This window comes from Balaenoptera ricei, chromosome 4 (assembly GCF_028023285.1).
Source record: "Balaenoptera ricei isolate mBalRic1 chromosome 4, mBalRic1.hap2, whole genome shotgun sequence".
Classification (NCBI taxonomy): Eukaryota; Metazoa; Chordata; class Mammalia; order Artiodactyla; family Balaenopteridae; genus Balaenoptera; species Balaenoptera ricei.
Genome location: NC_082642.1, coordinates 42433795 through 42450257, shown reverse-complemented (window position 1 = coordinate 42450257; position 16463 = coordinate 42433795).

Sequence of the window (16463 nt, the reverse complement as noted above, 5' to 3'; positions counted from 1 at the left end):
TTTCTAAAACGCACCTCATTTCTCATCTCCTTGTGCCTGGGTTCGCCATTCCAGCCGCTTTACTAGCAATCTCCCTACTTGGAGCATCAGCACCTTTAACCTCCTGTTCCGTACAGGTTGCAATTTGTCCTGAGGATGAACGGGTAGATGGGGAACCAATGAGAGACTAGCTCTTGGTGTTGGGACAGGCACAGGTCACTCTATTGTCCCATCAGGAAGAAGAATTTACCACAGACTCAGCCTGCCCCCCGGAACCAGAACAGGGCCTGAAGCCATCCTGCGCTTTTGCGGCCAGCTCCCAAAAAAGCGAGTTGTAAAATGGAGCTACAGGGCACTGCAATTCACAAACCTGCAGAGTTATAAATGATAACTCTCGTCCACAAATATATTGAGGGAAGGCAAAGAAGAGGATTTGTAATCAAGGCAGAATTGCAGGAAACAAATTTCAGGAGGTATATTCGAATCGCTTTAAAGCACATGAAAAGCGGCAAAACGTTGACAATGATGCCCTTGGCCAAAAAGGGCGTATGCGTTTTTTCCTGAATATATTCAGGAAAAAACGCATACGCCCTTTTTGGCCAACCAAGCAACCTGGAAATGCAAATCAGTGCTACAAAGAAGACTCGCTACCCATCGGTCAAAATGGCCATGCTGAAAAAAGTGTCAAAACCAGAAATGCAGGACAGGCCATGGAGAAATGGGAGCCTTGCTACACTGATGGGCGGGATGTAAATTGCCAAGAGCCACTCTCGAGAAGTGTACGGCGTGTCCTGAAACATCTAAAAAACACAGCTTAGAGAGCATAGGGCACTTCCACTCATGGGGGTATAAATTGGGAAAATGAAAAATCAGCAAGACACAAGCACCCCAAAGTTTAGGGCTGCTCTCTTGACAAGGACCTCCACTTCATTCCACCTTCAATATCCCAGGAAAGAGAAAAATGGATAAAGAAGTTGTGGCCCTTATGTACAATGGAATATCACTCAGCCATGAAATCAATGTCCTAAGGCTAGTAGGAGCATGATGAGTGGATTTAGGTACGACGATTCTAAGTGAAATAAGTCACACAGAAAAGGACACTTCTCATAAGGTATCACTGATAGAGGGAATGTAAAAACCGTTACGCTTGAACTGAATTACAAAACAGAACAGAGTCACACATGCAGAAAACACACTATGGCTGCTTAACGGGAAAGGTGAGGTGGGGTGATACATAAAACAAGGGTTTCAAATTAGCTCAGATACTGTTCGATAAACCCAATATGTAATAGACAAGACCTACTCCTTGCTCAGAGAACTGGACTCGACACGCCCTATTCACCGCACAAGAATATATCTGACTAGTAATAATCTTAAAACCTATGTATTGATATCTCTCTGTTAGTGTGTCAAGTGGGTGTAAAGCGGCATAAACACAGCAGTGAAAAGCAGCTAAACCCCATTATAAAAATAAATTACTTTTACAAACCCATGAAACAAAGACAGTGAAAGAGAGAGAAATTCTTACACAATGCGTTCAGGGGCTGTGATGCAACCTGGATTGACCATATCTAGACCCACAGCTGGATGAGACATAAGGGTGGACACTCTTGGGGCTGAGAGGTTTGGTGAGGGTGGGTGAGCAAACACAGACCCTTTTAAGTAATACTGCGTGGTACCCATCGCATGGGTCCCAAATCTCCAGGTTCAAGGGCATCTTCCTACATCGAAAACATGCATGAGAAACCCAGAAGATGGTACACCGTGTGATGGGGAAAGGTTTCTAAAACGCACCTCATTTCTCATCTCCCTGTGCCCGGGTTCGCCATTCCAGCCGCTTTACTAGCAATCTCCCTACTTGGAGCATCAGCACCTTTAACCTCCTGTTCCGTACAGGTTGCAATTTGTCCTGAGGATGAACGGGTAGATGGGGAACCAATGAGAGACTAGCTCTTGGTGTTGGGACAGGCACAGGTCACTCTATTGTCCCATCAGGAAGAAGAATTTACCACAGACTCAGCCTGCCCCCCGGAACCAGAACAGGGCCTGAAGCCATCCTGCGCTTTTGCGGCCAGCTCCCAAAAAAGCGAGTTGTAAAATGGAGCTACAGGGCACTGCAATTCACAAACCTGCAGAGTTATAAATGATAACTCTCGTCCACAAATATATTGAGGGAAGGCAAAGAAGAGGATTTGAAATCAAGGCAGAATTGCAGGAAACAAATTTCAGGAGATATATTCGAATCGCTTTAAAGCACATGAAAAGCGGCAAAACGTTGACAATGATGCCCTTGGCCAAAAAGGGCGTATGCGTTTTTTCCTGAATATATTCAGGAAAAAACGCATACGCCCTTTTTGGCCAACCAAGCAACCTGGAAATGCAAATCAGTGCTACAAAAAAGACTCGCTACCCATCGGTCAAAATGGCCATGCTGAAAAAAGTGTCAAAACCAGAAATGCAGGACAGGCCATGGAGAAATGGGAGCCTTGCTACACTGATGGGCGGGATGTAAATTGGCAAGAGCCACTCTCGAGAAGTGTACGGCGTGTCCTGAAACATCTAAAAAACACAGCTTAGAGAGCATAGGGCACTTCCACTCATGGGGGTATAAATTGGGAAAATGAAAAATCAGCAAGACACAAGCACCCCAAAGTTTAGGGCTGCTCTCTTGACAAGGACCTCCACTTCATTCCACCTTCAATATCCCAGGAAAGAGAAAAATGGATAAAGAAGTTGTGGTCCTTATGTACAATGGAATATCACTCAGCCATGAAATCAATGTTCTAAGGCTAGTAGCAGCATGATGAGTGGATTTAGGTACAACGATTCTAAGTGAAATAAGTCACACAGAAAAGGACACTTCTCATAAGGTATCACTTATAGAGGGAATGTAAAAACCGTTACACTTGAACTGAATTACAAAACAGAACAGAGTCACACATGCAGAAAACACACTATGGCTGCTTAACGGGAAAGGTGAGGCGGGGTGATACATAAAACAAGGGTTTCAAATTAGCTCAGATACCGTTCCATAAACCCAATATGTAATAGACAACACCTACTCCTTGCTCAGAGAACTGGACTCGACACGCCCTATTCACCGCACAAGAATATATCTGACTAGTAATAATCTTAAAACCTATGTATTGATATCTCTCTGTTAGTGTGTCAAGCGGGTGTAAAGCGGCATAAACACAGCAGTGAATAGCAGCTAAACCCCATTATAAAAATAAATTACTTTGAAAAACCCAAGAAGCAAAGACAGTGAAAGAGAGAGAAATTCTTACACAATGCGTTCAGGGGATGTGATGCAACCTGGATTGACCATATCTAGACCCACAGCTGGATGAGACATAAGGGTGGACACTCTTGGGGCTGAGAGGTTTGGTGAGGTTGGGTGAGCAAACGCAGACCCTTTAAAGTAATACTGCGTGGTACCCATCGCATGGGTCCCAAATCTCCAGGTTCAAGGGCATCTTCCTACATCGAAAACATGCATGAGAAACCCAGAAGATGGTACACCGTGTGATGGGGAAAGGTTTCTAAAACGCACCTCATTTCTCATCTCCTTGTGCCCGGGTTCGCCATTCCAGCCGCTTTACTAGCAATCTCCCTACTTGGAGCATCAGCACCTTTAACCTCCTGTTCCGTACAGGTTGCAATTTGTCCTGAGGATGAACGGGTAGATGGGGAACCAATGAGAGACTAGCTCTTGGTGTTGGGACAGGCACAGGTCACTCTATTGTCCCATCAGGAAGAAGAATTTACCACAGACTCAGCCTGCCCCCCGGAACCAGAACAGGGCCTGAAGCCATCCTGTGCTTTTGCGGCCAGCTCCCAAAAAAGCGAGTTGTAAAATGGAGCTACAGGGCACTGCAATTCACAAACCTGCAGAGTTATAAATGATAACTCTCGTCCACAAATATATTGAGGGAAGGCAAAGAAGAGGATTTGTAATCAAGGCAGAATTGCAGGAAACAAATTTCAGGAGGTATATTCGAATCGCTTTAAAGCACATGAAAAGCGGCAAAACGTTGACAATGATGCCCTTGGCCAAAAAGGGCGTATGCGTTTTTTCCTGAATATATTCAGGAAAAAACGCATACGCCCTTTTTGGCCAACCAAGCAACCTGGAAATGCAAATCAGTGCTACAAAGAAGACTCGCTACCCATCGGTCAAAATGGCCATGCTGAAAAAAGTGTCAAAACCAGAAATGCAGGACAGGCCATGGAGAAATGGGAGCCTTGCTACACTGATGGGCGGGATGTAAATTGGCAAGAGCCACTCTCGAGAAGTGTACGGCGTGTCCTGAAACATCTAAAAAACACAGCTTAGAGAGCATAGGGCACTTCCACTCATGGGGGTATAAATTGGGAAAATGAAAAATCAGCAAGACACAAGCACCCCAAAGTTTAGGGCTGCTCTCTTGACAAGGACCTCCACTTCATTCCACCTTCAATATCCCAGGAAAGAGAAAAATGGATAAAGAAGTTGTGGTCCTTATGTACAATGGAATATCACTCAGCCATGAAATCAATGTCCTAAGGCTAGTAGCAGCATGATGAGTGGATTTAGGTACGACGATTCTAAGTGAAATAAGTCACACAGAAAAGGACACTTCTCATAAGGTATCACTTATAGAGGGAATGTAAAAACCGTTACACTTGAACTGAATTACAAAACAGAACAGAGTCACACATGCAGAAAACACACTATGGCTGCTTAACGGGAAAGGTGAGGTGGGGTGATACATAAAACAAGGGTTTCAAATTAGCTCAGATACCGTTCCATAAACCCAATATGTAATAGACAACACCTACTCCTTGCTCAGAGAACTGGACTCGACACGCCCTATTCACCGCACAAGAATATATCTGACTAGTAATAATCTTAAAACCTATGTATTGATATCTCTCTGTTAGTGTGTCAAGCGGGTGTAAAGCGGCATAAACACAGCAGTGAATAGCAGCTAAACCCCATTATAAAAATAAATTACTTTGAAAAACCCAAGAAGCAAAGACAGTGAAAGAGAGAGAAATTCTTACACAATGCGTTCAGGGGCTGTGATGCAACCTGGATTGACCATATCTAGACCCACAGCTGGATGAGACATAAGGGTGGACACTCTTGGGGCTGAGAGGTTTGGTGAGGTTGGGTGAGCAAACGCAGACCCTTTAAAGTAATACTGCGTGGTACCCATCGCATGGGTCCCAAATCTCCAGGTTCAAGGGCATCTTCCTACATCGAAAACATGCATGAGAAACCCAGAAGATGGTACACCGTGTGATGGGGAAAGGTTTCTAAAACGCACCTCATTTCTCATCTCCCTGTGCCCGGGTTCGCCATTCCAGCCACTTTACTAGCAATCTCCCTACTTGGAGCATCAGCACCTTTAACCTCCTGTTCCGTACAGGTTGCAATTTGTCCTGAGGATGAACGGGTAGATGGGGGACCAATGAGAGACTAGCTCTTGGTGTTGGGACAGGCACAGGTCACTCTATTGTCCCATCAGGAAGAAGAATTTACCACAGACTCAGCCTGCCCCCCGGAACCAGAACAGGGCCTGAAGCCATCCTGCGCTTTTGCGGCCAGCTCCCAAAAAAGCGAGTTGTAAAATGGAGCTACAGGGCACTGCAATTCACAAACCTGCAGAGTTATAAATGATAACTCTCGTCCACAAATATATTGAGGGAAGGCAAAGAAGAGGATTTGTAATCAAGGCAGAATTGCAGGAAACAAATTTCAGGAGGTATATTCGAATCGCTTTAAAGCACATGAAAAGCGGCAAAACGTTGACAATGATGCCCTTGGCCAAAAAGGGCGTATGCGTTTTTTCCTGAATATATTCAGGAAAAAACGCATACGCCCTTTTTGGCCAACCAAGCAACCTGGAAATGCAAATCAGTGCTACAAAGAAGACTCGCTACCCATCGGTCAAAATGGCCATGCTGAAAAAAGTGTCAAAACCAGAAATGCAGGACAGGCCATGGAGAAATGGGAGCCTTGCTACACTGATGGGCGGGATGTAAATTGGCAAGAGCCACTCTCGAGAAGTGCACGGCGTGTCCTGAAACATCTAAAAAACACAGCTTAGAGAGCATAGGGCACTTCCACTCATGGGGGTATAAATTGGGAAAATGAAAAATCAGCAAGACACAAGCACCCCAAAGTTTAGGGCTGCTCTCTTGACAAGGACCTCCACTTCATTCCACCTTCAATATCCCAGGAAAGAAAAATGGATAAAGAAGTTGTGGCCCTTATGTACAATGGAATATCACTCAGCCATGAAATCAATGTCCTAAGGCTAGTAGCAGCATGATGAGTGGATTTAGGTACGACGATTCTAAGTGAAATAAGTCACACAGAAAAGGACACTTCTCATAAGGTATCACTGATAGAGGGAATGTAAAAACCGTTACACTTGAACTGAATTACAAAACAGAACAGAGTCACACATGCAGAAAACACACTATGGCTGCTTAACGGGAAAGGTGAGGTGGGGTGATACATAAAACAAGGGTTTCAAATTAGCTCAGATACCGTTCCATAAACCCAATATGTAATAGACAAGACCTACTCCTTGCTCAGAGAACTGGACTCGACACGCACTATTCACCGCACAAGAATATATCTGACTAGTAATAATCTTAAAACCTATGTATTGATATCTCTCTGTTAGTGTGTCAAGCGGGTGTAAAGTGGCATAAACACAGCAGTGAATAGCAGCTAAACCCCATTATAAAAATAAATTACTTTGAAAAACCCAAGCAGCAAAGACAGTGAAAGAGAGAGAAATTCTTACACAATGCGTTCAGGGGCTGTGATGCAACCTGGATTGACCATATCTAGACCCACAGCTGGATGAGACATAAGGGTGGACACTCTTGGGGCTGAGAGGTTTGGTGAGGTTGGGTGAGCAAACGCAGACCCTTTAAAGTAATACTGCGTGGTACCCATCGCATGGGTCCCAAATCTCCAGGTTCAAGGGCATCTTCCTACATCGAAAACATGCATGAGAAACCCAGAAGATGGTACACCGTGTGATGGGGAAAGGTTTCTAAAACGCACCTCATTTCTCATCTCCCTGTGCCCGGGTTCGCCATTCCAGCCGCTTTACTAGCAATCTCCCTACTTGGAGCATCAGCACCTTTAACCTCCTGTTCCGTACAGGTTGCAATTTGTCCTGAGGATGAACGGGTAGATGGGGAACCAATGAGAGACTAGCTCTTGGTGTTGGGACAGGCACAGGTCACTCTATTGTCCCATCAGGAAGAAGAATTTACCACAGACTCAGCCTGCCCCCCGGAACCAGAACAGGGCCTGAAGCCATCCTGCGCTTTTGCGGCCAGCTCCCAAAAAAGCGAGTTGTAAAATGGAGCTACAGGGCACTGCAATTCACAAACCTGCAGAGTTATAAATGATAACTCTCGTCCACAAATATATTGAGGGAAGGCAAAGAAGAGGATTTGTAATCAAGGCAGAATTGCAGGAAACAAATTTCAGGAGGTATATTCGAATCGCTTTAAAGCACATGAAAAGCGGCAAAACGTTGACAATGATGCCCTTGGCCAAAAAGGGCGTATGCGTTTTTTCCTGAATATATTCAGGAAAAAACGCATACGCCCTTTTTGGCCAACCAAGCAACCTGGAAATGCAAATCAGTGCTACAAAGAAGACTCGCTACCCATCGGTCAAAATGGCCATGCTGAAAAAAGTGTCAAAACCAGAAATGCAGGACAGGCCATGGAGAAATGGGAGCCTTGCTACACTGATGGGCGGGATGTAAATTGGCAAGAGCCACTCTCGAGAAGTGTACGGCGTGTCCTGAAACATCTAAAAAACACAGCTTAGAGAGCATAGGGCACTTCCACTCATGGGGGTATAAATTGGGAAAATGAAAAATCAGCAAGACACAAGCACCCCAAAGTTTAGGGCTGCTCTCTTGACAAGGACCTCCACTTCATTCCACCTTCAATATCCCAGGAAAGAGAAAAATGGATAAAGAAGTTGTGGTCCTTATGTACAATGGAATATCACTCAGCCATGAAATCAATGTCCTAAGGCTAGTAGCAGCATGATGAGTGGATTTAGGTACGACGATTCTAAGTGAAATAAGTCACACAGAAAAGGACACTTCTCATAAGGTATCACTTATAGAGGGAATGTAAAAACCGTTACGCTTGAACTGAATTACAAAACAGAACAGAGTCACACATGCAGAAAACACACTATGGCTGCTTAACGGGAAAGGTGAGGTGGGGTGATACATAAAACAAGGGTTTCAAATTAGCTCAGATACTGTTCCATAAACCCAATATGTAATAGAGAAGACCTACTCCTTGCTCAGAGAACTGGACTCAACACGCCCTATTCACCGCACAAGAATATATCTGACTAGTAATAATCTTAAAACCTATGTATTGATATCTCTCTGTTAGTGTGTCAAGTGGGTGTAAAGCGGCATAAACACAGCAGTGAAAAGCACCTAAACCCCATTATAAAAATAAATTACTTTGAAAAACCCGTGAAACAAAGACAGTGAAAGAGAGCGAAATTCTTACACAATGCGTTCAGGGGCTGTGATGCAACCTGGATTGACCATATCTAGACCCACAGCTGGATGAGACATAAGGGTGGACACTCTTGGGGCTGAGAGGTTTGGTGAGGTTGGGTGAGCAAACGCAGACCCTTTAAAGTAATACTGCGTGGTACCCATCGCATGGGTCCCAAATCTCCAGGTTCAAGGGCATCTTCCTACATCGAAAACATGCATGAGAAACCCAGAAGATGGTACACCGTGTGATGGGGAAAGGTTTCTAAAACGCACCTCATTTCTCATCTCCTTGTGCCCGGGTTCGCCATTCCAGCCGCTTTACTAGCAATCTCCCTACTTGGAGCATCAGCACCTTTAACCTCCTGTTCCGTACAGGTTGCAATTTGTCCTGAGGTTGAACGGGAAGACGGGGAACCAGGGAGAGACTAGCTCTTGGTGTTGGGACAGGCACAGGTCACTCTATTTTCCCATCAGGAAGAAGAATTAACCACAGGCTCATCCTGCCCCCCTGAACCAGAACAGGGCCTGAAGCCATCCTGCGCTTTTGCGGCCAGCTCCCAAAAACGCGAGTTGTAAATTGGAGGTTCAGGGCACTGCAATTCACAAACATGCAGAGTTATAAATGATAACTCTCGTCCACAAATATATTGAGGGAAGGCAAAGAAGAGGATTTGAAATCAAGGTAAAATTGCAGGGAACAGATTTCAGGAGGTAGATTCGAATCGCCTTTAAAGCACATGAAAAGCGGCAAAACGTTGACAATGATGCCCTTGGCCAAAAAGGGCGTATGCGTTTTTTCCTGAATATATTCAGGAAAAAACGCATACGCCCTTTTTGGCCAACCAAGCAACCTGGAAAGGCAAATCAGCGCTACAAAGAAGTCTCACTTCCATTCGGTCAAAAGGGCCATGCTGAAAAAAGTGTCAAAACCAGAAATGCAGGACAGGCCATGGAGAAATGGGAGCCTTGCTACACTGATGAGCAGGATGTAAATTGCCAACAGCCACTCTGGAGAAGTGTACGGTGTGTCCTGAAACATCTAAAAAACACAGCTTAGAGAGCATAGGGCACTTCCACTCATGGGGGTATACATTGGGAAAATGAAAAATCAGCAAGACACAAGCACCCCAAAGTTTAGGGCTGCTCTGTTGACAAGGACCTCCACTTCATTCCACCTTCAATATCCCAGGAAAGAAAAATGGATAAAGAAGTGGTGGCCCTTATGTACAATGGAATATCACTCAGCCATGAAATCAATGTCATAAGGCTAGTAGCAGCATGATGAGTGGATTTAGGTACGACGATTCTAAGTGAAATAAGTCACACAGAAAAGGACACTTCTCATAAGGTATCACTGATAGAGGGAATGTAAAAACCGTTACGCTTGAACTGAATTACAAAACAGAACAGAGTCACACATGCAGAAAACACACTATGGCTGCTTAACGGGAAAGGTGAGGTGGGGTGATACATAAAACAAGGGTTTCAAATTAGCTTAGATACTGTTCGATAAACCCAATATGTAATAGAGAAGACCTACTCCTTGCTCAGAGAACTGGACTTGACACGGCCTATTCACCGCACAAGAATATATCTGACTAGTAATAATCTTAAAACCTATGTATTGATATCTCTCTGTTAGTGTGTCAAGTGGGTGTAAAGCGGCATAAACACAGAAGTGAAAAGCAGCTAAACCCCATTATAAAAATAAATTACTTTTACAAACCCATGAAACAAAGACAGTGAAAGAGAGAGAAATTTTTACACAATGCGTTCAGGGGCTGTGATGCAACCTGGATTGACCATATATAGACCCACACCTGGATGAGACATAAGCGTGGACACTCTTGGGGCTGAGAGGTTTGGTGAGGTTGGGTGAGCAAACGCAGACCCTTTAAAGTAATACTGCGTGGTACCCATCGCATGGGTCCCAAATCTCCAGGTTCAAGGGCATCTTCCTACATCGAAAACATGCATGAGAAACCCAGAAGATGGTACACCGTGTGATGGGGAAAGGTTTCTAAAACGCACCTCATTTCTCATCTCCTTGTGCCTGGGTTCGCCATTCCAGCCGCTTTACTAGCAATCTCCCTACTTGGAGCATCAGCACCTTTAACCTCCTGTTCCGTACAGGTTGCAATTTGTCCTGAGGATGAACGGGTAGATGGGGAACCAATGAGAGACTAGCTCTTGGTGTTGGGACAGGCACAGGTCACTCTATTGTCCCATCAGGAAGAAGAATTTACCACAGACTCAGCCTGCCCCCCGGAACCAGAACAGGGCCTGAAGCCATCCTGCGCTTTTGCGGCCAGCTCCCAAAAAAGCGAGTTGTAAAATGGAGCTACAGGGCACTGCAATTCACAAACCTGCAGAGTTATAAATGATAACTCTCGTCCACAAATATATTGAGGGAAGGCAAAGAAGAGGATTTGTAATCAAGGCAGAATTGCAGGAAACAAATTTCAGGAGGTATATTCGAATCGCTTTAAAGCACATGAAAAGCGGCAAAACGTTGACAATGATGCCCTTGGCCAAAAAGGGCGTATGCGTTTTTTCCTGAATATATTCAGGAAAAAACGCATACGCCCTTTTTGGCCAACCAAGCAACCTGGAAATGCAAATCAGTGCTACAAAAAAGACTCGCTACCCATCGGTCAAAATGGCCATGCTGAAAAAAGTGTCAAAACCAGAAATGCAGGACAGGCCATGGAGAAATGGGAGCCTTGCTACACTGATGGGCGGGATGTAAATTGGCAAGAGCCACTCTCGAGAAGTGTACGGCGTGTCCTGAAACATCTAAAAAACACAGCTTAGAGAGCATAGGGCACTTCCACTCATGGGGGTATAAATTGGGAAAATGAAAAATCAGCAAGACACAAGCACCCCAAAGTTTAGGGCTGCTCTCTTGACAAGGACCTCCACTTCATTCCACCTTCAATATCCCAGGAAAGAGAAAAATGGATAAAGAAGTTGTGGTCCTTATGTACAATGGAATATCACTCAGCCATGAAATCAATGTCCTAAGGCTAGTAGCAGCATGATGAGTGGATTTAGGTACGACGATTCTAAGTGAAATAAGTCACACAGAAAAGGACACTTCTCATAAGGTATCACTGATAGAGGGAATGTAAAAACCGTTACACTTGAACTGAATTACAAAACAGAACAGAGTCACACATGCAGAAAACACACTATGGCTGCTTAACGGGAAAGGTGAGGTGGGGTGATACATAAAACAAGGGTTTCAAATTAGCTCAGATACCGTTCCATAAACCCAATATGTAATAGACAAGACCTACTCCTTGCTCAGAGAACTGGACTCGACACGCCCTATTCACCGCACAAGAATATATCTGACTAGTAATAATCTTAAAACCTATGTATTGATATCTCTCTGTTAGTGTGTCAAGCGGGTGTAAAGCGGCATAAACACAGCAGTGAATAGCAGCTAAACACCATTATAAAAATAAATTACTTTTAAAACCCAAGAAGCAAAGACAGTGAAAGAGAGAGAAATTCTTACACAATGCATTCAGGGGCTGTGATGCAACCTGGATTGACCATATCTAGACCCACAGCTGGATGAGACATAAGGGTGGACACTCTTGGGGCTGAGAGGTTTGGTGAGGTTGGGTGAGCAAACGCAGACCCTTTAAAGTAATACTGCGTGGTACCCATCGCATGGGTCCCAAATCTCCAGGTTCAAGGGCATCTTCCTACATCGAAAACATGCATGAGAAACCCAGAAGATGGTACACCGTGTGATGGGGAAAGGTTTCTAAAACGCACCTCATTTCTCATCTCCTTGTGCCCGGGTTCGCCATTCCAGCCGCTTTACTAGCAATCTCCCTACTTGGAGCATCAGCACCTTTAACCTCCTGTTCCGTACAGGTTGCAATTTGTCCTGAGGATGAACGGGTAGATGGGGAACCAATGAGAGACTAGCTCTTGGTGTTGGGACAGGCACAGGTCACTCTATTGTCCCATCAGGAAGAAGAATTTACCACAGACTCAGCCTGCCCCCCGGAACCAGAACAGGGCCTGAAGCCATCCTGCGCTTTTGCGGCCAGCTCCCAAAAAAGCGAGTTGTAAAATGGAGCTACAGGGCACTGCAATTCACAAACCTGCAGAGTTATAAATGATAACTCTCGTCCACAAATATATTGAGGGAAGGCAAAGAAGAGGATTTGTAATCAAGGCAGAATTGCAGGAAACAAATTTCAGGAGGTATATTCGAATCGCTTTAAAGCACATGAAAAGCGGCAAAACGTTGACAATGATGCCCTTGGCCAAAAAGGGCGTATGCGTTTTTTCCTGAATATATTCAGGAAAAAACGCATACGCCCTTTTTGGCCAACCAAGCAACCTGGAAATGCAAATCAGTGCTACAAAGAAGACTCGCTACCCATCGGTCAAAATGGCCATGCTGAAAAAAGTGTCAAAACCAGAAATGCAGGACAGGCCATGGAGAAATGGGAGCCTTGCTACACTGATGGGCGGGATGTAAATTGGCAAGAGCCACTCTCGAGAAGTGTACGGCGTGTCCTGAAACATCTAAAAAACACAGCTTAGAGAGCATAGGGCACTTCCACTCATGGGGGTATAAATTGGGAAAATGAAAAATCAGCAAGACACAAGCACCCCAAAGTTTAGGGCTGCTCTCTTGACAAGGACCTCCACTTCATTCCACCTTCAATATCCCAGGAAAGAGAAAAATGGATAAAGAAGTTGTGGTCCTTATGTACAATGGAATATCACTCAGCCATGAAATCAATGTCCTAAGGCTAGTAGCAGCATGATGAGTGGATTTAGGTACGACGATTCTAAGTGAAATAAGTCACACAGAAAAGGACACTTCTCATAAGGTATCACTTATAGAGGGAATGTAAAAACCGTTACACTTGAACTGAATTACAAAACAGAACAGAGTCACACATGCAGAAAACACACTATGGCTGCTTAACGGGAAAGGTGAGGCGGGGTGATACATAAAACAAGGGTTTCAAATTAGCTCAGATACCGTTCCATAAACCCAATATGTAATAGACAAGACCTACTCCTTGCTCAGAGAACTGGACTCGACACGCCCTATTCACCGCACAAGAATATATCTGACTAGTAATAATCTTAAAACCTATGTATTGATATCTCTCTGTTAGTGTGTCAAGCGGGTGTAAAGCGGCATAAACACAGCAGTGAATAGCAGCTAAACCCCATTATAAAAATAAATTACTTTGAAAAACCCAAGAAGCAAAGACAGTGAAAGAGAGAGAAATTCTTACACAATGCGTTCAGGGGCTGTGATGCAACCTGGATTGACCATATCTAGACCCACAGCTGGATGAGACATAAGGGTGGACACTCTTGGGGCTGAGAGGTTTGGTGAGGTTGGGTGAGCAAACGCAGACCCTTTAAAGTAATACTGCGTGGTACCCATCGCATGGGTCCCAAATCTCCAGGTTCAAGGGCATCTTCCTACATCGAAAACATGCATGAGAAACCCAGAAGATGGTACACCGTGTGATGGGGAAAGGTTTCTAAAACGCACCTCATTTCTCATCTCCTTGTGCCCGGGTTCGCCATTCCAGCCGCTTTACTAGCAATCTCCCTACTTGGAGCATCAGCACCTTTAACCTCCTGTTCCGTACAGGTTGCAATTTGTCCTGAGGATGAACGGGTAGATGGGGAACCAATGAGAGACTAGCTCTTGGTGTTGGGACAGGCACAGGTCACTCTATTGTCCCATCAGGAAGAAGAATTTACCACAGACTCAGCCTGCCCCCCGGAACCAGAACAGGGCCTGAAGCCATCCTGCGCTTTTGCGGCCAGCTCCCAAAAAAGCGAGTTGTAAAATGGAGCTACAGGGCACTGCAATTCACAAACCTGCAGAGTTATAAATGATAACTCTCGTCCACAAATATATTGAGGGAAGGCAAAGAAGAGGATTTGTAATCAAGGCAGAATTGCAGGAAACAAATTTCAGGAGGTATATTCGAATCGCTTTAAAGCACATGAAAAGCGGCAAAACGTTGACAATGATGCCCTTGGCCAAAAAGGGCGTATGCGTTTTTTCCTGAATATATTCAGGAAAAAACGCATACGCCCTTTTTGGCCAACCAAGCAACCTGGAAATGCAAATCAGTGCTACAAAGAAGACTCGCTACCCATCGGTCAAAATGGCCATGCTGAAAAAAGTGTCAAAACCAGAAATGCAGGACAGGCCATGGAGAAATGGGAGCCTTGCTACACTGATGGGCGGGATGTAAATTGGCAAGAGCCACTCTCGAGAAGTGCACGGCGTGTCCTGAAACATCTAAAAAACACAGCTTAGAGAGCATAGGGCACTTCCACTCATGGGGGTATAAATTGGGAAAATGAAAAATCAGCAAGACACAAGCACCCCAAAGTTTAGGGCTGCTCTCTTGACAAGGACCTCCACTTCATTCCACCTTCAATATCCCAGGAAAGAGAAAAATGGATAAAGAAGTTGTGGTCCTTATGTACAATGGAATATCACTCAGCCATGAAATCAATGTCCTAAGGCTAGTAGCAGCATGATGAGTGGATTTAGGTACGACGATTCTAAGTGAAATAAGTCACACAGAAAAGGACACTTCTCATAAGGTATCACTGATAGAGGGAATGTAAAAACCGTTACACTTGAACTGAATTACAAAACAGAACAGAGTCACACATGCAGAAAACACACTATGGCTGCTTAACGGGAAAGGTGAGGCGGGGTGATACATAAAACAAGGGTTTCAAATTAGCTCAGATACCGTTCCATAAACCCAATATGTAATAGACAAGACCTACTCCTTGCTCAGAGAACTGGACTCGACACGCCCTATTCACCGCACAAGAATATATCTGACTAGTAATAATCTTAAAACCTATGTATTGATATCTCTCTGTTAGTGTGTCAAGCGGGTGTAAAGCGGCATAAACACAGCAGTGAATAGCAGCTAAACACCATTATAAAAATAAATTACTTTTAAAACCCAAGAAGCAAAGACAGTGAAAGAGAGAGAAATTCTTACACAATGCATTCAGGGGCTGTGATGCAACCTGGATTGACCATATCTAGACCCACAGCTGGATGAGACATAAGGGTGGACACTCTTGGGGCTGAGAGGTTTGGTGAGGTTGGGTGAGCAAACGCAGACCCTTTAAAGTAATACTGCGTGGTACCCATCGCATGGGTCCCAAATCTCCAGGTTCAAGGGCATCTTCCTACATCGAAAACATGCATGAGAAACCCAGAAGATGGTACACCGTGTGATGGGGAAAGGTTTCTAAAACGCACCTCATTTCTCATCTCCTTGTGCCCGGGTTCGCCATTCCAGCCGCTTTACTAGCAATCTCCCTACTTGGAGCATCAGCACCTTTAACCTCCTGTTCCGTACAGGTTGCAATTTGTCCTGAGGATGAACGGGTAGATGGGGAACCAATGAGAGACTAGCTCTTGGTGTTGGGACAGGCACAGGTCACTCTATTGTCCCATCAGGAAGAAGAATTTACCACAGACTCAGCCTGCCCCCCGGAACCAGAACAGGGCCTGAAGCCATCCTGCGCTTTTGCGGCCAGCTCCCAAAAAAGCGAGTTGTAAAATGGAGCTACAGGGCACTGCAATTCACAAACCTGCAGAGTTATAAATGATAACTCTCGTCCACAAATATATTGAGGGAAGGCAAAGAAGAGGATTTGTAATCAAGGCAGAATTGCAGGAAACAAATTTCAGGAGGTATATTCGAATCGCTTTAAAGCACATGAAAAGCGGCAAAACGTTGACAATGATGCCCTTGGCCAAAAAGGGCGTATGCGTTTTTTCCTGAATATATTCAGGAAAAAACGCATACGCCCTTTTTGGCCAACCAAGCAACCTGGAAATGCAAATCAGTGCTACAAAAAAGACTCGCTACCCATCGG